The 23,089-nt window shown below is 41.6% G+C and overlaps 1 protein-coding gene across 4 annotated transcripts in view; it reads left to right on the forward strand.

Annotated features, from left to right (window-relative positions):
- The window catches only part of AKAP6 (A-kinase anchoring protein 6), a 393,441-nt gene that overhangs the window by 216,605 nt on the left and 153,747 nt on the right, over positions 1–23,089 (forward strand). The gene's annotated exons all lie outside the window — the stretch shown is intronic.

Raw genomic sequence — 23,089 nt, forward strand, 5'->3', positions numbered from 1 at the left:
TGATGTGACTCATAGATTGTACCACAGTCAAAATTTGATGATTCTTTGATTTTGGAGGAGATATCCACACCTTCCGTGTGTTGCTGGAATGCAATTAAGCGCAGTCCACTGCCTACAGGAAAGGCGGAATCCTGGGAAGAAATGGTGGTGAAGAAGTGGAAGCCAGTGGAGGGATTCAAAGAAAGGGGTAACATGGTCAGAATGACGGGGCAGGAACAAATCTATTCAAAACATTCCTCGGGAGCAGTGTTTTGAATGGACCTGAGGAGAATGGAGGTGGATGTCAGGAAGGATAGAGAGGAGGAGGTTTCATGAGGGCGATAAGGTCTGCACAGGAGTTCTAGTAGTGTGGATAGAAAGAAAAGGCTGGAATTTAGAGATGTTATGGAAGTAGCAGCAGCAGCAAGATTTGGTTTCATAGAATCATAGAATATCAGGGTTGGAAGGGACCTCAGGAGGTCATCTAGTCCAACCCCCTGCTCAAAGCAGGACCAATCCTCAACTAAATCATCCCATATCAAAATGGCTTGATATGCATAAGACATCAAATACATTGGCTATAGCATCTGTGGCGGAGGGATATTTATTGGAGAAAGTTTGTTTCTTGACAAAAAATAAGTGCATGTCTTTGCCTTTCTCATCTGCTCATCATGTGTTGATATAGTAATTGTCTTCCATATAAACAGCAGCACTCAGAAGTACATACAAACCCAAGGACGGGATATAAACTTGTTTCTACAGACATGCAGTATAAAAAGGATCCATTGCATATAGAAAAATATTAATCGTTTAAGTCATCTTCATCATGAAACTGGTAAAACCTTCTTCTTTTTCTATCCTAGTCTAGGATGCACTGATTCTTATTAAAGTATGTAAAGAATTTGAGTGGTCTGAATTCATATTGCTTTTTCAGGATACTGTAGTTTGAAGTAGAATGATTTAGCACTTGCTTGAAATAAACTTTTCAAGCTTACCATACTTGATTTTGCCCAAATGTCACACATTGCACCCACATACCTCTGTTGGGTCAGTTATGTTGTAAGGGGTTTTCATGCCTGAGGGATGACAGACGGCAGTACTGCTATTGTCCTCCCCTGGGAAAGAAGCTTTACATTTCAGCTAGGGTTGTAAAGGAGCCTCCTCAGCAGCAGTTTTTCAGGAGATACTGTGAATCATATCAACTCCCAGCCAGTCTGATCTTCTCCTTTCCCATCCGGCCCTGCCCATTTATGAACTGCACTAGCTGGTTTCAGGCCTCTCTTCAGAGTGGGGCTGCTGCGCAAAGTGTGCCAACCACTCTGCCTTGTTCCTCCACTTCGATTCTGGAGGGTCACCGTGGTGCACCCCAAAGGCTGAAGTCAGCCCATTGTGTTTTGGGTAAAGTGATAATACTACATTTTGAAAAATGGCAGAGATGGAGAAAACCCATATGGATACCCATATTTGCAGGTGTAAATTCGTTAATTACACCTAGAAAACTGTTTGTAAAAGCAAATGGTCAGTTGATTGAAGTGTACAAATGTTGATGTGCACCTGCATGTGCTAAATTTTGCAAGTGTTTGTCTGTTTAAAAAAATTAGCTTGATCTGTTTTTATCATAGATAAGCGAAACATCAGAGAGTCCCCCCCAAAAGAAACAAATACAAGATAGGTTTCAGAGTAGCAACCGTGTTAGTCTGTATCTGCAAAAAGAAAAGAAGGGCTTGTGGCACCTTAGAGACTAACAAATTTATCTGAGCATAAGCTTTCGTGAGCTACAGCTCACTTCATCGGATGCATCCGATGTAGCTCACGAAAGCTTATGCGCAAATAAATTCGTTAGTCTCTAAGGTGCCACAAGTACTCCTTTTCTTTTTGCAAATACAAGATAAAAATCTGTAATGATAAGGTAATATTTTGTATACATTTCTGAAATACATCACAGTACCCTTTCAGTGGCATAGTGGACTTAGAGTTGTGAGATGTAGGATCAGCATCTGCTTGGCAGATTTGCTGCATATATAACAAATTCATTCCGACTTACTTGATGGGCCTGTGACTTTTAGCAGGCAAGAGAAGCAGTTTTCTGCTTAAACCAGGCCCACATATGAAGGAAGAGGAAAAAGGAAAGCATTTTGTGTTTGGTCAGGGATGAGAAAGGTCAACTGTGTTACTTGAGGCCCTGTTAAGATTTGTCAATATTGCTAGTTAAATAAAATACCTTTTGTTAATTTTCCATAAAAATGTCTCTCAAGTCTCAATTAGGCAACACCCACACCCAGTTCAGATCACAGGAATTCATTCCATCACATGTCCATCAGCTTTCTTGGACCAATCTGATTTGTTGGGGTTTTTAACAGTATCAGAAATAATTTTAATATTTCTTAACAAGCCAAAGCTTTTAAAATTATATCAGCAGTTCCTGGAGCTTTCCATTTAATCTAAATGAACCCTCACTTTCTGGTCTATTAATCTAGTTCCCAACAATAAATAACTTATAAAGCCAAGCTCTGCAAGTCATATTTTCTGAAGCTAAGTTGTATCTACTGTAACTCGCAGTGTCTATCTCCTAATATTTTCACTGATATGATTGCCATCAGGGTAGAAAACTCATGTACAGTAGTGGCCATTAAAATATTTGATAATATTTACCACCCAAGGATATTTAAGGTGTCTCAGATTTGTTTCCTATTCTGTGCAGAAGTAGCTAACAAGCATTCTAAGCTATGCCTGGTATTTCTAAGATGTTTTTATAATTTTATATGGCATCTATTTCAGATACTATATGTCTGGTTACTGCTGGCAAATGTTTACTCTTTACTTGGAGACCACTCTAACATGGTAAATAATAGATAAGAAGCAGCTGTAGTAAAACAGTTTAGTTGCAAGGGTACGATGATTTCTCACTTTAAGGATAGGGAGGCCATCTTCATCCTTTTATAGATCAAGTTGAGTTTAAATGAGGGTTTAAATCTAAATCACCCAACTAAGATCAAGTATAATTGAGAATTTGATGAGAAAAGGTTTTTTAATTGACATATGCCTATGAGGCTAATTCAGTCATAATGCCATTTCTTACTTGGAAAAACTATTTTCTAGAATTCTAAAGATATATATTAGATTACTCTAGTTTCACATGCAGAACTGAGCCCATTCCTGCAATTTTTATTCAGCCCAAATTCCCACTGACTTCATTCACTGATTGCTGGATTTGGCCCATTATGTGTATACAACCTGATCTTGGTGAGTGAAGGATGAAACTAGAGATAGTCTAACCACATAATAATCAAATCCTTTTCATTTTTAATTTCCTTGTGTCCTTTTCTTCTTCTTTGTTATTGATGTCAATTCATTTTTACTGGTTATATATCCTTTCTAGTAAAGGATATTATATTAAGTCCTGCTGTGGATGGGACTGTGGGGAACTGGTGTTACTCTGATCAAGCTCTGCCCACAGTCTCAAGCTCTTCTCACAGTACCAGAGTAGCTGCACGTTTCAGCTAAAGTTATCAGCAGGGAAAGAGTTAACAGTGTTGGCTTTAAACTAACACCATTATGCTTCAGAGTTAATGCTTAGCTGAGATGGATGGGTATGGTTCACAATTCTCTAGGGTCCAAATGCTGAACCCTCCTGCACAAAGCCCAAGTAAATTATGCATAATGAAATGTATCTAAGATAGGCAGAAGGGAAAAAAATTGGTGCACATCAGTTGCATAGCCACTCTGCTAACACCAATACAGCCCAGGGGGTTTGTTAGTTCTGAGTCCTGTGTATTTGATGGGGTTTAAGCTTCTGGAATCATGTTGTATATCTACTTGTCATTTCTCTTCACTGTGTGTATGTGCAGGCTGTTCGTTTTAAAAACAGAACTATGAAAGTTTACTGCCTAATTTACCCATGGAGATGAGTCAGCCAACAGAGCAGTGGTTCTCAACCTGCAGCCTGCGGGCCACTTGCAGCCCAATCAGCACTCAGCTGTGACCCATGTGACATCCTCAGGGCAATACAGGTAGTATTGGATGCGACCCACATAACACACTGTGGGCTGCATATGCAGCCCATAATTGTAAATAGATTGAGAACCACTTCCATAGAGCCACTGTTTCACTCTTTGCTGACTCAGCCCCGCACATTCAGAACCCCCGCACATATCGTCACAACCAGAAGGGATAAATAGGCAATCTTTTTTTTTTAAAAAAAAAAAAGCTTAAATTCTGAAATTGATGAATGAATAAATACAAGGAAGTCCCCACCCCTCTCCAGACAAACAATATAAGGGATTGGGCTAACCAGTTTGTGTATAATAAGGCTCTGCCTGAAGTTAATCACTTCTGAATTTCAAAACTTTCAGTAAATACTATTTTGGCTTTTTTTCCTTTTCACTTCTCCCGCACCTAGTACTTCTTGATTCATCAGGATCAAAGGTGAAAGAGCAGCACAGCAGTGTGGTGGGAAAGCCTCTTCTCTCAATGTTCATTACTGGCCAAAACCAGAAGGTACTGGGAATCTTGCACTGAAAGCCTGTTCTTGTGAGATTCAGTCTGTGATTTCCAGACCAAAGAGGTTCAGATACGTTCAAATAAGTAAGTGAACTTTTGGATGTTTATCCAAATGTAAGCGGGGGAATAGTCCCGCTATTGTGGGGAACTTTCCTGCTTCTGCACTACCCCGGTGAAGTGTGCTAGCGAAAGGATCTGAGTCCTCGCTCCCACTTCCTTTACCCAGTGGCCTCCCTGCCCTTGAGGACTCCCCTTCCACTCTCCTGTCTGGCAGAGTCCTCATAACCCCAACAAGGTTGGGCCCAGGATTCCTGGGAGGGCTCGACCCCCAACCCTGCTGTGGTCACCTAGGACAGGGGCTAGGGTACCCCCACTCCGGGGTACTCTCTCTGCACTGGGCACTTCTCTGACCCACTGACCATTACGTACAAGTTAAAGCAAATGCAAGTTAGTTAATCAACAATTAATTTTTTAAAAAAATAAGGAAAAATGGGAAAGGTTAAAGGAAACACATCAACCCGCTCTGTGGCAGGGAACATCACAAACAGTGTCTCTGGAACGTCAGGGCAGTTCACAGTCTGTTCCTTGTAAGTCCCAGGCCTTCTTCTCAGGCCCTGGCTTTGCTGCAGGGATGCTGTAGATTAGATACTTGCTCTGGTGGTGGCATCAGCTCTCAGGCTCTAAGTGGGAGGACCCTTCTTCCCAGTGTCGCCACCGCCCTGTCGGGGTTACGATCCAAGCCTGGCCTGCAGAGCCTCTTGGCTGAGGTGTCTCCCTGTGCTGGGCCTGCTGCCCAGGGTCCCCCTCAGTCTCCCCAGCTGCTCACCGCACCCAGCTCCGGACTGCTCCAGCCCCAGCTCCACCACTCTGTCTCAGCGCTGCTGCTGCTCTGCCTCCAGCTCCCTGGGCTGCTCCTTTGGCCCCTCTGCCTCTGGTTGCTACAGCTCTGCTCCCAGGACAGGTCTGCTCTGCAGGCTGCTTCTGTGACTCTGCTCCCAGCACTGACCTGCTTCCTGGGCTGCTTTTCTTGCCCCTCTGGCTCTGGTTGCTGCACCTTTCTTCCCAGGGCAACTCTGCTCTCTCTGGGCTGTGCCTCTGGCTTTGGGGCTGCAGCTCTGCTCCCCAGCTCAGCTCAGGACCCTGCTTTCTCCTTAGCTCGGCCCCACTCTCTGTGATACAGGCAATTCCAGCTCACACAGAGGACGGGACCTCCCTGGCCTCCTGACTCCCTGATTAGCCTGCCCGCCCTGTCATTCAGGCTGACCTGGAGCATTGGCTTCTCCCCATTGTTCCTGGGGGCTGTCAGTCTCAGGGTCCTGATTCCCCATCGACCCTTCCCCCTTTTTAGTACTGGGACCTAGCAACTAAAACACCCCCACTGAATGTTACTAAGGGGGCAACAGTCCCCTTACTCAAACATTCTGAAGTTTACCCATCACCAGAGTAGATAAGTATTTTTGGATTACTGAGCTATATTGGAGTAAGAGCTGCAAGTTTGTTTGTTTTTTAACTCTCTTTCTCCCCTAGCCCATGTTGCTTATTCTAACAAGTAGTAGCAATGCAGTAATACCACATGATTTTATGCTAATTACCTCTGTTAGTGCAATCTAAAACAGTGAAGTGAACCCAGCTTGCCTTGTATACTGAGATGCTTTTGCTTTTGGTGCCAGACTGCAGTCTGTTTCATGGTGTTTTAAGCAGTTTTATCTTTTAGAAAGCCTGTTAAAAACACATGGCTAACTTCCCTCTTCTGACAGTCTCCTTAGACTCATGTACTTTTAAAATTGCATCTTTAGATGGATGCCATTGCCAGTTGTCACTAAAAAGATTTTTGCTTGTTTTGCAAGCATTTTGTATCTATCATTTTATTGGAATAATATTGCTGTACTGCAAATAAAAGGCATTTCTTTATTTCACTGAATAGTGACTGACATAGTACTGTGCTGAGCTTTAAAAAGAATTTTTACTTTCATTATATTTGTGCATTAAATTAAGTGTTCATATCTGCAGAATAAACTAAACCCTTATAAATATTACTTTCTTTAATTAGTAGTTCAGTATTTGAATTTTTGTTGTTATGGTTGATGTCTAAGAATGAATAAAAGTGTAATAGAGAAGAAAAGGAACACTGATGTGAACCAAGATATTATTAGATAAAGGCACATTTTATGTTCTGCATGTTATTATTTTTAAAAATATTTTAATTACTTTTATGTTCTGTCTGGGTAGCATTTTCGCTTTCCCCTCTCCCCCAGTTCAGTTTCTAGTTTAGTCTTTCAGAACATCATCTTATAGCATGGCTTTATGTGTAGAATCTTGCCATTCTAGTCTCAGAAGTATACCTAAGCAATAACTGTTCTCCGCTCCGGTGGTCATAAAAGGGAATTCAGGTAAAACAGTGTTTGACAGCAGTATCTTTTTGGACAGCCTACATTTTAAATTTGACTCACACGTAAATGTCTAGTACCATTGTACAGTTGACAGTACACTTTGGGATGGGAGCAGTGGCACAGGTTTTGATAGCTAATCTATTTGGAAGCAATTAGGTGCTAAAATGAGCCACACGTGTATACAAATGGTGGCAAAACAGGCTTATTATGACACTTTGTGAAGCACAGAATTTACATGCTAAAAAAAGAAAAAGTGGATGTATGAGGGAATACATATACATATGTCTACTATTTTTAATTACCTGGGGCCAAGATTTCTTTTGTCATCCTGGCATTCGTTTAGTTATTCATCGGACTTTTTATTCATAGTTTGCTGCAGTATTTTCTGTTTCTTAACTGCAACTATTTTTAATTTATGATAATTATACAGTATTGTATGGGAAAGATTAGGTGTTGATAGCAGATCAGCCATTGCATACAGAAATTCAAAAAGTTGGTTATACTTCCAGAAGCTACTGCAGAAAAGTAAACGGTAGTTGTGTGTTTAGCAACATCCCATGTGCAGCCATAAACATTAATGACCGTTAATCTAAGGTGGTATTAAATGTAAAAGGGGATTTCTGGCCAAGAGACAGGTGACATACCATGTTCTTTTATATTAGCCCCATACAATGCTTTATGAATCATAATCAGGATCAGCTCATCTGGATATGGACACTTCACTTCTTTACCATCTTTTTCTTCTTTACAATCGTGTTAGAAAGGGGCACACATTTAGCACAGAATAATAAATTGATCATTGAGGTTGAGCCCTAAGAACGTCACAGTTGTAGCTAGTGCTAGCAGAAATCCCCTATGGAGAAATGGAGATATGAATGACAAGAAAGTAGAGACTAAAAAGAGATAAAATACCATGGAACTTCTAAGCATAAAATAGATGTGACACCAGATACCAGCACGTATTCTGAAACACTAAGTTAAAGGTATGATTGGTTACAGGCATGCAGGACAACATATTTAAAATTGGTTGTACTTGTGGAGTTCTAGAAAAAGGAGGGAGACAGAGGATAGTTGAGAGGTTGGATTGTCAGTTCTGCCCTTTCAGCTAGTTGGCAAAATCTCTGAGACTGCAATGGTAACATCAATGCAGGATGCTGTTCCTAACTCTGTTCTACAATATTAGAGGTTCACAGTATCATGCATTTCACAGTAACTAAGGAAGTGTGAGGCCAGCAAAATAGATAGGCCAATATGTGCTTTCTTCCCCTTTTCATAAAATGCGTATGTAGTAAGTAAGATGAACAGCATTGTAGTTAGAAATGGAAATATTTCTATGGCTGTTTTATTATAAATATCACATTAATGGCTTTGTTTGCCCCTTGGTTATTATTGTTTGAACATTAACTAGTCAGCAAAAATAGGTTAACATAATTTTTCACATATCTAATTTAATACAAATGTTTAAAAATATAGTGTTTACCTGCTATCCAAGCAAAATATAGAGAAACTAAATGGATACTATTTAATGCTCATTTTTAGCTAATTAATTAATTTGGGGCCTGATTCGGATTTTACTTACATGGGTACTACAGGGTTCAACTCCATTTACTTCAGTAGAGTTACTCCTAATTTATATTGGTGTAAGGACTTCATAATGTAAAGTAGCAATTAATTTAAAATAAATGTAAAACTGAATATGAAAATGCTGATTTCCAATGCAATGGTCCTGGCAATATTATAAGTTTGTTTTTAATTCTTGAAAAGCATATTAAAATTAACTTTTTTCCCATTTATGTAATGTGTATAACTAAACTTCCTTCCTACTGTGAGACAGTTTCATTTATTGCTATTTGTAAACAGCTTAGTAAAGATGCATAGTGGATTGGTCTAGAAACTCCTTGAACAGTTTCTTTTGAAATAACACTACATACGTTAAGCTCAATTACACATCCAAACAGCCACAGCACACTTTTGGTAATTTATTCATTGATTTAACATAGTACCCAGAAGAGTCATGCCTGCTGTCAATTTTGTAATATATTATGTTTTAAATATACTCATGCTCACCCATGCACGCCATTAAGGTGTGCATAAACCTGTGTTTTTCTCTCTTGACAGCTATAAATGTTTGTTATTATTACACAAAACATATGTTCGTGTTGTTTTTGTCTAAATTATTCTATCTGGGGCTATAAAGTTTTAATGTTATTAGTTGCCCTTAGAATTTTAATGTTTCACTGCTGTAACCTTCTTAGGATTTGTCTGCAATTAAATAGAAACTATTTCAGTACAGCCTGGAAGAACAATATATTTTATACAAATAATAAAAAAAAAAAAACACCTTCCTCCTCCATTTTCTTCCAATGTAGCAAACTGTTTAATTGACAGGGTTCTGTCTACAGAAATCTTACCTGTAGTATTTTCTGTGCAAAATAATGTAAGTATAATACCTCTCCTTCAGTTTTCTGAAGCTAGAAAAAATAGAGCTTAAACCACTGGGATAGTAGGTGCACTATAATCAGTTTGCTTTGGAGGCACAGTGGGCAGTTATTCCCTATTGCTTTTCCACTTATTGGTCACTTTGTGAAAGAAACCTTACCCAACCAATATACAAATTAGAAGAACCTAAGACTTTAGAAGACAGTTAGCAATTTACTTAGGTAACTCGTGTGAAGGGAATGTCCTTTATGTTCTTTTTAAATAGCAGCAGCATTAGCAATAGGATAATACATCATGCTTATTGATCAATGTTCAAGGTTTTTTGGCATAGTTCTTCAGAAGAGTAGAATAAGTTTCCTGCTCTTAAATGAGCAAATAACTTTTAATTCACTGAAATAACATTTCAGGTTATGGGGCACTGTTTGCAATACATTGGATCATGGTGTCGAATTGCTAGTCCTTATTATAGTGTTATGCCAAAATATGCTTGTCTCAAAGTAGGTAATTCACTTATAGTGTTGTAGGGGTCTGGAAGCAGGCATCTATAAGTTCCTTCCTTAACCGTCACTGCCCTATGGGGTTGAACTAAATTTCTTCTTCAAGTACTAGTCTATATATATATTCCACAGTTGGTGAGTGCACGTTCAGTGCACAGGTATCAGAGAATTTTCTAGACAGCAGTATTCCTCTGGGTAGCGCACATGCCCTTCCCTTCCTCATGTGATCACAAGGGTATAAAGGGCAGAGCCAGCCACTGCCTGCCACACCTAGTGCCTTCTTTATTGCCCATGGTATATACTTGCGATACTCTTCTTGGATGTACCACCACTATAGCTTAGTTAGCTAGAGTTAATACTAGTTAGATGGGGCTTCAGGGGAAAAGTGCTCCTCTCCCCATGGCTGCTGGTAGCACTGCCTGCCATGGCTGATCAGGGCAAGTCCCTGTGTTTTAAGAACTGCCCATCCTGTGAGGCAGTTATGCCTCTGACCAACAGAGGCATGAGGTGTCTGTTCTGCCTCTGCAAGGGCCATGTCCCACAATGCTGCAAGATCTGCAGGTCCTTTTTGAGGCAGATCCAGTACTACAGAGACACTCTACCCAAAGCCTTCCTGGTCTAGCAAGCAATAAGGCCTGACTCTGACTTCAGGTAAATTAGTATTCATGTTTAGATAGCACTTTATATCTTCAAAACACTGTATAAACATTACCTAACTAATCCTCACAACATCCTCGGAAAGAGGTGATTTCCCCCACTTTACAGATCAAAAAACTGAAACGGTGAGTGCCCGCAGACATAGGGAGAATCATCAGCATAGCTGGGATTAGAATTCAATAATTCCTGTCTCCTGGACCCATGTTCAAACTAGTAAACCAGTAATTCTCATACTTCTTGAGAATAGGGATACGTTAATAATTTTTTCCAAAACTTGCAGACCCCCATCAAAAAAAAAGTTTTATTTTAATCATAATGAATTTTGCCCACCCAGATTTAATTTACTATATCTCCATTGCTTCTTTTCTTTTTCTCTTTCTCTTTTCCCTCCTTTTACTCCACCTTTTCTTTTATCTTTTGTATCTTTGTCAGTCTTTGTCTTTTTCATCTTTCTTTCCTAGAATTATGTTCTCTTCTTTCCCCGCATGTTTTTTCAGTCAATCTGATATCTTCTTATTCACACCAATCTCACCCTTCTATTTTTCCTCTACATTTACATTGTTATTCTCTTAAATCCCTCACTTCTGCCCTACAAACCGTAGAGATTGCCATGTGTCAGCAATTGTTGTTCACAAGTACAGTATCATAATACCCTAATTTTCATAATTTTAATTATATCTGAAGTTTTGCCAATTATGTGGTGAACTTCTGCAGTGGAAAAAAAAGCCCTCAGCTTTCTCTTAGGAACTGAAAAACTATAATAGAAAAAATGCAACATTTGTTGAAGAATAGAGATAACAAAGAAAAAGCAGTGTTTCAAGCTACTTGGTAAAACAATAATCTCTTACAGAGCACTCATTACTGCTAAATAATTGACTGTGTTGAAAAAAAGGTTCCATGTGAAGAGAGGTTCAAGAAGGTCAGTTATCTAGTGGTAATAACCGTAGCGGTCATTAGAGGGTACTAATGCTATTAAGGACAGAACTTTAACTTTTTATTCAAGTTTTTATTTAAATTATATTAACTTTGATTCAACTTTTAATTGAGGTGCAACCATCCAAATTCTATAGTCAGGAACCAAGAAGTAATGAACATAAAATTACATGTTCTTCTGATAGGCTGATGGTTCTTTAATATATTATAATTTCAAGAGTCTCAACAGAGCTGTTATTAGTATAAAACTATTCTGAGGTATTCTGTTAGAATTAGAGCTGGGTGAGTGATTCTGGGAACAAATCCCTTCTTGAGTCATAGTAAAAATAGCTGGTGTATTTTCTGAGCCCAAAAGCATCTCTTTATATGAGTATGAGTGGACATGATCACTGACCTCTTTACTCACTTCAAAGTAAAGACCTTGTTAAACTGATCACCAATTATCATAAAAATGATCTTAAACACATGGGGCCTGTCATAAATATAAAGGCTAACCACCTTTACATCCCTCCTGGCCAGAGGAAAAATGCTTTCACCTGTAAAGGGTTAAGAAGCTAAAGATAACCTCACTGGCACCTGACCAAAATGACCAATGAGGAGACAAGATACTTTCAGAGCTGGAGGGGGGGGAAACATAGGGTTCTCTCTGTCTGTGTGTGTTTTGTCTTTTGCCGGGACCAGAGCAGGAATGCAGGTCAGAACTCCTGTAAAGGAGTAATAAGCAATCTAGTTAGATATGCATTAGATTCTGTTTTGTTTAAATGGCTGATAAAATAAGTTGTGCTGAATGGAATGTATATTCCGGTTTTTGTGTCTTTTTGTAACTCAAGGTTTTGCCTAGAGGGATTCTCTATGTTTTGAATCTGATTACCCTGTAAGGTATTTACCATCCTGATTTTATAGAGGTGATCCTTTTACTTTTTCTTCAATTAAAATTTTTCTTTTAAGAACCTGATTGCTTTTTCATTGATCTTAAGATCCAAGGGTTTGGGTCTGTGTTCACCTATGCAAATTGATGAGGATTTTTATCAAGCCTTCCCCAGGAAAGGGGGTATAGGGCTTGGGGGGAAAGACGTTTCCAAGCGGGCTCTTTCCCTGTTATATTTGTTAGACGCTTGGTGGTGGCAGCAATAAAGTCCAGGGACAAAAGGTAAAATAGTTTGTACCATGGGGAAGTTTTAACCTAAGCTGGTAAGAATAAGCTTAGTGGGTTTTTCATGCAGGTCCCCACATCTGTACCCTAGAGTTCAGAGTGGGGAAGGAACCTTGACCGGGCCAGATTCCCTGAAGCACCAGAGCTAGATTCATTCTGCACCAGTCTAGACTACTGTAACCCAAGAGAGTTGATGCCAAGGGTGAGCAGTTGGCGGCACTGCTGCTGTTCTCCCGTGGATATTCCACTGAATGGGATAATCTTTAGATTCTGATTGGGGTGCTCTCAACATCTAGTCAGTCCAAGCTACTAGGTGGACATGTTGAGATAATACATCCCTGTAATGAGGTTTACAAATCTCTGTGCTTAGCATAGACAGAAGGGAGAGGAGAGTCTTCCCTGCTTAGATGCAATCAGGCTGACCCCACCCCTACATAGCTGCCAGAACTGCCAATTGTGGAGACATACACCCACAGCTGTGACAAATAAAGAAAACAATCCCAGCTATAAAGAAAGGAAAGGGAGGCAGAAAGGTCTGGTATAGTGGAGGGGCAGCAGCCCCATGCCAAGCTGCCTCTGAGAAACTGACAGGGAGACAAAGGAGACCCTGGAGTTTAAGGGCTGAAGATTCAATTTAAGTTAAGAGGTTATAGACTGGTCTAATTGTAGATGAATTAAAGGGGACCAGTTAGGAGAAAGCTTGGACCTCTAGTGAGGCTGCACCAAGAGAAGTTGACAATCCCACAGCTACCCTGGCTATCTTTCCTTCCTCTCCCCTCCCACCCAACCACACCGTCCAACTAACACTGTTGAGTTTTTTGGCTGTGACCAAAAGAGAATGCTCTTACTTTTTGTTGCCTTCACCTCTTTTCCTGGTGCCTTCTACCAACAGACTCTGTCAGTCTTGCATATGGAGTTTTATTGTTTTAGCCAAGGTTCTCAAACTTCATTGTACCGTGACCCCCCCTTCACAACCCCAGTGGGGGGACCAAAGCCTGAGGCCACCTGAGCTCTGCCACCTTGGAGTGGGAGGAGGGCAAAGTCAAAGCCCAAGGGCTTCATTCCGGAGTGGGGGACCTGTAACCAGAGCCTTGCCGCCCAGGGTTGTAGCCGAAGCCTGAGCCCCAGGCAGTGTGGCTTGGGCTTCAGCCCCGGGTGGTGGGGCTCAGGCTTCAGCTTTGGCCCCAGCCAGTCTAACGCCAGATCTGGCAAGCCCATTAAAATGGGGTTCCAACCCAAAGTTTGAGAACTGCTGCCTTTAGCTATAGTAACAATGAGTTACTGCCTTTTCCCTGGAATTTAACAGTGTTCAGATGGCAGGAAGCCACTAGCCCTTAGGAAACTGCAACCAGTGCAGAATGCTGCAGCATGTGACCTCAGCAACACTGGCTACTGCAATTGCATCAGACCCGTCTTCTGCTCTCTGCATTGGCTTCCCAGAGAACAGCAAATTAAGTTCAAGGTCTCAGTCCTTATCTTCAGTACACTCAACAGCCTGGCTCCAGGATAGATAGAAGATCAGCTGAAGTTGAGGATGAAGACTGTGGTCAACAGTCCCTCTCCTTAGGCACAATGGAACTTTCTACCACAAGGGTTAAGGTCATCTGTATAGGACACAGAGCTTTCTTGGGTGTCAGTCTGCAACTGTGGAATGAACAAGAGCTAAGGACCGTGACAAATCACACCACCCTCAGCTCCATGTCCAGTGCACACTTCTTTGCCCTTGTCTTCTCTAATATAAACATATAGTAGCGTGCATATTTAAAACACCACCACCAACAAAGAGAACCCTACCAAAACAAAACATTTCATTGCATGCACAGTTGTCTCACTGGAGAAAAGATGAGCAAGAGAAGGGTCCACATGTGACAGATGTTAGTCACAGTGCTTAGTGTACTACTGGGAAGGCGCTTATATACTATAATGGCAAGTGTAGTATAAAAATCTATATAAAGGAATAAAATTCACATGGAAGCAAGTTAAACAACAGAATATTTTACAAATACAATGAAGTGATGAAAGCTTTTTCAGGTGCAGTATTTGAACCAAAAGCTATATTGTGCTTATTAATTGTGTTAAATTAAAACAGAATTAATAATCCTATTAGGTGGTCAGGGATAAAGCAGCTGGGAAGGTGATATTCATATGGGAGGATCTTTTCCTTTCCCCTGGCAAAATAAAGAGAATATTTAATCTAAAGGGTTTTTGTTACTTTTTGTTAAGATTGCAGCTGAAAGCGATGGGGTCAAGTAAGGGTTAGTGAGTGTATTATTTTGTAGTAGATAGCTGCAAACTACACAGAGGATAGGCAACAGCTAATAATCTATTTCAGCCTTATTTTAGAAGGAATGTTCTGCTTTTTGGAAATGATATTCCTAGATTCTAATCCCAAAGCTCCAAGTGTGATGTTTAGCTGGCAGTTATTGTGTGTGTTGTGTGTGCCTATGGTTTCATTGTGTGGGGTTGGGCACAATTTTATGAAAAACATCTTTTGCTTTTAAATTCCCATGAATGTCTTTGTTTTTTGGTTATCATAGACTTGGTGAATACTTCGTATTAAATTGGTCTGCTGCCATTTTCTAACAGGGAAATTTGCTATACGAACTGATAATGGCTTTTTCCTGTGGAAAAAAAAAGATATAAACTGCTTTACAATTTTGGTAGGGAGCCAGGTTTTTGTCATTCAGACATGTCACATCGTTATGAAAATATCATGCATCATAACACAACATAACAATGTGATTTGCTGAGATGCTGAATCCTTTGGAAAAAAAAGTGAAGTGGAATGTGTGTATTTCCATGCAAAAAACTACTCAGATATTTTAGAGTAATTTCCTGGGGCTGGCTGATGTACTGGGCTAATGCATTAGCCTTTCAACTCAGGGAAGATGGGTTCAGTCAAGAGATATGCAAAACTCTGTGGTTTCACATATCAGGAGTGAGGGAGTGTGAACTTTTTTTCTTCTTGCTTTCACACTACATGGGTTTGCTTAGACAAATTAAAAGTCCAGTGTGAAAGTGAGTCAAAACTACTAACTTTCACCTCACTTTCACTTTAAAAAACACAGAAAGCAGAAAGCTGAAAACTTTAATAATTATTAATAGAGCATCATGGTATGTGTAGTGCTTTACAGATAAGAAAAAGACACTGTACTTTGGCCTGAAGATGTTATATCTAGCACCCTGATCCTGCAAGCATTTACACACACACTGAATTTTACTCATGTGGATAGTCTCACTAGAGAGCACAGGATTACTCACATGAGTAAAGCTAAACACATGCTTAAGTGCTCCTGGGATCCGAGTCCATGTTCTGACATGACATGATGAATGATTACAAGTGGTGGAAGTGGCTTGGGAAAGGGAGAGAAAATGGTTATAACAATGAGACAATGGGGGTGCACTTGTCTTAGATGTAGGCATATTTGTGCACATCTTGGCAGTCCCTTTATAAATGTTTTGTAAGCCAAAGTTATTTGTAATTGTTTTCTGGGATCTTATACTTTTCGCATGTGTGAAACTGAGGAGGTTGAGGTAAAGAAACAATGGGGAGCTATTGGAACACAAGAGGGTGGCAGGGAGAAGAGGCAGGGTGAAAGTGAGGAAGAACTGGGGAAATGAAGACCAATGGAGAGAAAAGTGGAAGAGTAAGGGAAGAAGAGACAGAAGGGAAGGTTGATGACAAACCTGAAGGAGGAAAATTGAAGTGGCATGATGACACCAGATGCACAGCGGGACTAGTTAGACAATCTCAAAAGGAAAGGAAGTAGTCTGATAGTTATGAATGATGCTGAAGGTGTGTTGAGACACTTGTAGCTGTTATGAGAAGATGCCAGGGGACGTGGGGTTGGCAGATCTGAAACTCTCCTCTGCTGCTTTTGCTGCATGCTGCTGGTGAGTGAAGAAGGGCTCCTCTGGCAGAGCTGGGAGCCTTTCAAGAGCTTTCCCTAGAAGATGGCAGGGGAAAGGGTTGAATGCTGAGGAGGCCAGGTTCATGGACTGCAGTGGCTTCTTGACCATCAAGTGTTAGCACAGGAAGAAGGTGGATTTCCTATCTCTTAAGGAACATGGCCTGGTTTTTTAATTTATAATGAAATGTGAAATTCTGTTCTGTACAGGTTGTTTTACTGTGTTCATCACCATAGTATCTGAGAACCTTCCAATAGTTCATTAAGCAACATGACTGCACATGTGTCACAGTGTTGTTTGTTTTTTCATCCTCTCCCGAGAGGGTAGAGTGTCGTATTTTGGTAGGGTCTTTCTTAATATAAATATACTTGTTTCTATGGATTTATGTAAAAGAAGGTAAGGTCAAAGAAATGTGCCTTGCACTTGAAGCAGAAGGTGATGGTCTCTAGTTCCTGGGGGAGTTCATTCCACAACGTTGGATCACCCCCAGAGCAAGTTCTGTCTCTGAAACTGATGAGCTTTACTCTTATTTTTGAGAGTTCCATTTTGCCAGAGAAGGAGAGTTGTCGACCACAGTCGTTGACCATAGTCATTGTCCCAGAGCTTTAGATGGTCTTTAGATGCCCTGAGCCCAGGGCATGCAGAGTTTTGAAGATAAGGACTGTGATCAGGTATCGGGCCTCTTTGCATGCTTTGAAGTTTTATTCTGAGAATTTTACACAGGTCAAACCTGAGTGTTTTACTTTTATGAGCACTAACAACATCACCACAAAAGAAGGGACAAAAGTGTCTTAAAAATATTATCTCCCATTTGACTAAGTTTGTCACACAAACACCTATTGACCATTCCCAATATGAGCTGCTTCCTTCTGTTCACACATGCAATGTGAGTGAGCAACTGTCTGTCAGGAAAGCTGAATGACCACAGGCATTGATTTTTAGCGGTAATTGAAATAGCTCAGTGTTGCATGGTAATCTGGTTTCAATTTGTGACTTTGATTTGTAGGGATCGTGAACTAGACTTGCCATTATATCCTGCATTTGTAAATCGAAATTTTAAATTGTGCTGATCAGATATATATGGGAAATTACAGCTGCACTAAAGCCCTGCACCTGTGCCTGGACTGGACTGTTTGTTTGATTTTGTCCTTCCCAATTTCTGCTCAGGCAGCTGCATAAATTGTGGGAAAATCTAAGGTGTGTGAAACCTACATTAACATGTGCATTAAATATGCATAACTAGCAACAGGAAGAAAAGGAGGCTTTTAGGACATTAATTAAGCTTGACAACACTTTGATTAAATAGGTATTATTCAGTTCCAGTTTACAGAGTGGGAAACAGAGGCACAGCGAGTTTAAGCCCCATTCTACTGACCTTCTTTGTAAAATGCATTGACATCTACTGATGAAAAGTGCTATATTTGTTTGTTGTTGTTAGTCTCAAGTTCACATAGTGGGGTCAGTAACAGGACCAAAATCAGAATCTGAGTCCAGAGACCCCTTCCTCCCTTTTTAGGGCCACTACCAATGTCAACCCTAAAAATGCAAGCCAGAGGTGGGACAATTATCTCATCCCCATTAACTCTGGTCAATAAGGCCAGCTGGCATGTAAATTGGATGGAATAGCATTTGTCATGCTCTCCTTGAATCCAGAAGTGGTTCCAGGCATTGTGTCTCCCTGAGGTACTTGCTGGGCTCGTACTCTGTTGCATCTCCCTTAATATGGGTCAGTGCCTTAAAGGGACAATAAAGACCTAAAACTTTAAAGCTGAATATCAAATTTTAAAGCAACATTTATTGACGTATAAAAATTTCCTTCTTTGACCATTTAAGCACCAAAGTATAGTTCCAAATGTGTCTGTAGAACTGCCTTCATACAGGAGCATGCGCTAGTTCAGTAAACTCACAATTTTCTTTAACAGGGAGCAAAATGCAGAACAACAAATCTAGTTGAATTAACCATGCACTTGCTACAATATCCAGTAATTTTAGACAAATATAAAAGTCATTACACTATATTTGCCATGCTAGGCTGCATGAGTGGAAATGAAAAGCAATATGAGGAAATACCTGTGCAATTTAATGAAAAAATTTTATGTGTTTGATATAAACATTGATTTCACTTTCCAGAATATCTTTATCATTTTGCAATAGTTCAGGGATTTACAAGAAGACACCGTCACAACAGAAATAAAAAAGTTAGATAGCTCAGCTATTACCCAAAAATAAAAATAACTCATTTAAAACTGTTTAGTAGTCGAGTAAGTTGAGTAACTGAGAAGTTGCCTAATGCAATTGAATTAGAAATTAGCTCAGTTAAATGGAAGCATTGAAAGTGGAATTCAGTGACTTCTGTCCTACTCATTTCTCTGACCTCAGCTGAAACTCTAGAATCTTGCGCAAAAAAAAAAAAACCGAGGAAATTCTGAGATATACATGTACAATAGTCAGCATATTAAAGTATACCTACAATTAAAACCTGTCTGGAGGGTCCTTAAAGTCTTACAGCTAGAGCTGATCAGCAAATGGGAAGGAGGAGGCATTTGTGTGGAAAATTTCAACTTTTTGTTGAAAACTCACAAATTTTCAGATGAAAACCAAAATGTTTTTGATGAAAAATTGAATATTTTTACAGAAAGCAAAAGCTCTCCAGGCAATATTTTGTTTAGTTGAAAAATGACTGTACCACAACTAAGGTGGGGCAGAGTTTGTCTGTGGCTTACCCAGGAAGGACAGCTCTGCTTTGGGGGCAGGGGAGGAGAGGAAGGAGGTCAGAAACTGCTGTAAAAGGGGGGAGGAGGGGGAGGCAGCCAAGCAAATTGCTGGTGCCTTCTTGTGGCAGATGTTCAGTGCAGGTACTCCATAGGGAAGGCAACCAGTGACCAGATAAATGGCCTGGTAAAGGACTTAAAAGGAGGTACTGGATAAAGGAACAGAATGGGGGAGGGGTTTGGGGACTCCTCTGATTGGTATGGCCCATTCTTATAGCCCACCTTAACTCTCTTACGAGGGTGGTGGATGGTAAGGTCCAAGCTATGGGTCGGCTGTGGGACCTGGATGGAAACAAAGAGGGGCTGGTGGATGCCCCAGAGAATTGATTTGAGTAAGCATGGATTAAACAAAGGGGGGGCAGATGGACGACGGAGAATTTATTTGAATTAGCATGGATTTGCCTGCACTATACACTTTATCTGCTGGGTAGTCCCAGACATCTATATAATAAAGTTGCAGCCTGATTAAAATCCATAACAAGTGTCTCCTGTCCTTCTTGCGGTGTACCCAGACAACCCCATTTTCCACTGAAAAACAGTTTTGATGGAAAATTTTCAAGCAGCCATACTCGCAACACAATTTCAGGTTTGCAGTTATCCCATGATAAAATATGTCCTGTTATTGGCAGTTATTTACAAACCAGTGCTAGCTGGCTCTATTTTCCTTTGCATTTAGTGGTCACATACTGTCTACTTGTAAAATGTTTGTTGCAGTGGATTTGGAAACCTGGACAGGACTATAGGTAGAGTGGAGAATCACATGCCAGTTCTTGTCATGTACTAAGGGAATCTTGTTATGGGAAAGAGAATGTGCTTAAAGTATGGTTTATGTGGCTAATATCAATATTTAGATAGTGAGATATCAGGGAAGGGCCATTCCAGGGAGGGTTTATAATGCCCTTCAAATCTATTAGAGATGGCACCTATCTAGATGCCACCATTAACATTGTATTCTTTCGAACGGAAGCCCATACCCCCAAAGAACCGTTCTGCTGCCAAATGTCATAGCATTGCTGTGCTCCCAAGTAAAATAAAACTGAACTGGGAAGTGGTGGAGGGTTCTGGTTCAGTTTAGATTTCCATATATAACTGATTTAGCTTATCCTCTCTCAGGTATAATTGCAACTATTCTCAAGGCAGGTCATTCCTGATTAATACAGTATGATCTCCAGGAAGGTAAAATTGCCTTAAATATCTTTAAAACTGACTGTTCAGCACATTATTAATTGTTCTTGGGTTGTAAAATAAGATTCAGCTTTCCCGGGAAGCTGTGGTGGTGAATTATTTTAGGTGGGACGGATGAAATGTCAATCTGCAGTGTTAATGACTGCAAGGAAAAAGGAATTTTTGAGGTGTCAGGAAGGAATTTTCTCCTAGCTCAGATTGGCAGGGACCTTGTGACTTTTTGTCTTCCTCTGCAAATAAAGTATAGGTCACCTTCTAGGATTATCTGGGCATGCACACCCAATCTGCCAGTCACAGGGCCCAGGGTTGCAACCCAGTGGAGCAGGGGGGGCTCAGGTTGCCTACCACTGAGCCCACAGACTCTTGCCACTGTCACCCTCGCAGAACCCTGCCTCCAGCCAACACGATCACAGATGCTAAACCCTTGTGACAACTGGTGGAAAAGAAAGTGGGCAACAACCCAGTCCTGGTAGAATGACAGCAGGCTACTGACAAAATCTGCCCAAGGGAGACCATGGATGCAGAAAAGCTGTTTAAGTGGATGATAGAGAGCCAGCAACTACAGGTGGCCATGCAACAACAACAACATGATCAGCTACTGAAACAGATGGCCACCCAGCAGCAACAGCAAGTAGCCGAACAGCAGCAGCAGCAACTACCCCGAGAGCTGACAGTATAGCAGCAGGACCAACAGCAACAGCTTATTCAAGAGATAATGACACTCCTGCAGCCCCAGGGGGGCATTTATTCCACAGCATTGGCACCCTCAGGTGATGTCCTTCCCCCTGGATTGCCAGTCCGGCTTGTGAAAAGGGGCCGTGGGGATGACCCAGAAGCCTTTTTGGTCACCTTTGAGTGGCTGGCCACCACAATGTGCTGGCTACAGGAACACTGGGCCACCCTCACAGCCCCATCCTTGACAGGACCCACTTAGGCCACCTACAGGAGCCTACACCCTTAGAAGCACTGAATTACGTTAAACTAAAAGCAGCCATTTTAGACTACAATGGATATTCATCCCAAGACATTCCACCAACAATTCAGGAAAGAAAAATACTCATGGGATCCCAGCAATGGGTGGTGGCACAACATCTGAAAGAATAGTTTTGGTGCTGGCTGAACCTCAAGAAGCAGAGTGGGCCATAAGTAGCAGAGGCCATCATGCTGGAGCAGTTCATCCAGGTTCTCCCAGCCGGCAGGAGAGACTGGGTGAAGCGCCATCGACCGAAGACACTGGCAGAGGTTGCATCCCTGATGGAGAACTATGTGGCCACAGAGGGTCTGGCTTCTCTGACACCTAGGACCAGTGCACCCGAACTTAGGACACCAACCCCTAATGGAGGCTGGGCTAGGAGGAGAAGCCCAGGCTTGCTGAATTGGCTTCTCCCCTTCAGCTTGCCCATCTGGGGGCCAGAGCCCAGCCACCGAGGTGGAGCTGAGAAGGGACCAAGGTCCCCGAGAACCCTGGGGGGGGGGAGTTCTGAGTGTGGACAGAAAGGACATTATTGGCGGGAATGTCCCTTTATGGACTGCAGTTATGGACAGGCCTGGATTGCATGTACCAGGGCACACAGACAGGGCCTGGCCAAGATATTAATCCCAGTATGGGTCTGAGGTAATAGGCCTGGTAGACTCCAGATGGACCACACACAGACTTGCTGGGTAGGGTTATCTGCCACCCTGACCTACCCTGTGATATTAGGGTAGGGCTGAAAATTGGGGAGGTCCTGAAAAGGTGGAGTAAAGACCACCCAGTGGAAACCAACCCAGCCATGCAGGAACAATGGGAAGACCACACTGTGAGCTTGGCGTGGAAGCAGAGAGACTTCTTTGATAGGGAGGAGGGCAAATCTCAACCACCAAAGAAGTGGCCCTCAATTTGAGTGCCAAGGTGAGCAGCTTTACAGGGTAACACAAGACCCCCAAAACATAAGAGATAAGTAGACAGCTCCTGGTTCCCAAAAGGTTCCGGCAGTGGGTTCTCCACCTAGCATGCTGGGTGCCATGTGCAGGGTGCTTGGGGAGGTAGAAGATTCTGAAGAGGGTGGCCCTTAGGTTCTTCTGGCTGGGGACACACAAAGAGGTACACGATTTTTTGTGCCTTGTGCCCTGAATGTCAGCTGGCAGGGCCCAAAGGGATGCCAAAGGCTTCCCTGTTTCCACTCTCCGTGGTGAGAATGCCGTTGGAATGGGTAGGCATAGATTTGATGGGGCCCCTTGAGAAAAGTACATCAGGATACTGTTCACATATTAGTGATAGTGGACTATGCAACACAATACCCTGAAGCCACCCTCCCTCTCAACAACAAATGCATCCACCATTGCAGATGAGCTCCTGAAGGTCTTTGCGAGGGTCAGGATACCTCAATATTGACAGACTGGGGGGGTTCAACTTTTTGTCCAAACTGATGTGAGAATTGTGTGAACTACTGAAGATCAAGGCTCTCAAGACCTGCGTTTACCATCCACAGATAGACTGGCTAGCGGAACCCTGAAGGCCATGCTAAGGAAGAGAGGCCGCAGGAGCCGCACACCTCCTGGACCAGACCCCACTGCTGAACCACCGAATGCCCCATGGAGACCTGGGTTGGTGGGCCAAGACTGAAGGAAAAGAGCTTCCAGATCACAGGCAGGGAGAGATCTGCCCCCTTGTGAGTGCATAATCAGACCCTGTTG

Source organism: Natator depressus, chromosome 6 (assembly GCF_965152275.1).
Source record: "Natator depressus isolate rNatDep1 chromosome 6, rNatDep2.hap1, whole genome shotgun sequence".
NCBI lineage: Eukaryota > Metazoa > Chordata > Testudines > Cheloniidae > Natator > Natator depressus.